Below are 1,280 nucleotides of genomic sequence, written 5' to 3' on the forward strand. Positions count from 1 at the left end.
TAAAGGGGGGGAGGAAAGGTGAGTGAGAGGAGGGAGGAGTGGGGAGGGACCCATTGGGAGACGAGGGGGAAGGGACTGAGTGGGAGATGAATTGAGCTTGAGAGAATTGAGGGAGAATGAATAAGAGAATTGAGTGGGAGAGAATAGAGGGAGGGAGACGAACTAAATGGGAGAGATAATTGAGGGAGGGACATGAATTGAGACGAAATTGAGAGGGAGGGGAGGAGGGAGGGAGGGAGAGATTAACCTTTGATTAAGTTTTTGGAGGGAAATCTTCTAGATTGTTAGTAGATATTCTAGCTTCGTGATGAAGGAATGTATATATCTATATCTATCTATGTACGTAGGTCCGTACATACATACATACATACATACATACATACGTACATACATATATATATATATGAGTGTGTGTGTGTGTGTGCATGTGTACATACATACACATACAATGTATGTACGCATGCGTGTGTGCGTGCATGCGCGCACACACACACACACACCTAAGTTGTGTTTGTGTGTGTGTAGAGCTTATCTAATTAACCTAAGTTAACTAACCTAACTAACCTTAGTTATCTAGCCTATCTATCTAGGTAGTGAACCTAGGGTCTACATAAGGCATATGCCTTATGTAGGTGCCCCACTCACATAAGGTGCATGCCTTATGTTGGGGGAAGGCCCCCCTAAATATGTTGGTGCAATGCCTCCTACACCATCACCTTGTCCTCCACCACCTCCTAAAGGAAATACATCTGCTATGCACAAGTGCTATTTCAAAATTCAATGTCAAACTAATTCACTACAATTACACAAAATGTAGACTTACAATGTGATGGTATTGTTGATTGACTGCTTGACGGAGCAAGGTGCATGTCCTTCCCCATGTAGATTTGTTACACCTTTGCAAGCCATCCTTTCTTCCCAAGCTTGAGCTTCATGATGCGGCCCTTCCATTCATGAAGATCACCTCTCTTGATCTTGGGAAGCTTATGTGGATCCTAGGTAAATCCTCTCATGACTATCCAATCATTCACGTCGTAGGTGCGAGGCACCTCAGTGCATTTCTGCTTGTGTGGGACACAGAGGACATGTATGGTCTCCTCACCATGCTTGTACAGAGGTCACAACAGCAAGAGCGGACCTCAAAGTGGATCTTGGAGGGAGAGAGTAGCTCTAATAGAGGGAGAGAGAGGGAGAGGGGGGGAAGATATAGAGTGTGCAATTGAAGGTGGAGAGTAGCTCTAAGAGGTGTTGTAGTAGCTAGGAATGGAGGGTGAAAGAGC

This window comes from Dipteris shenzhenensis, chromosome 1 (assembly GCF_047967505.1).
Source record: "Dipteris shenzhenensis isolate YYH24624 ecotype China chromosome 1, Dip_SZ_1.0, whole genome shotgun sequence".
NCBI lineage: Eukaryota > Viridiplantae > Streptophyta > Polypodiopsida > Gleicheniales > Dipteridaceae > Dipteris > Dipteris shenzhenensis.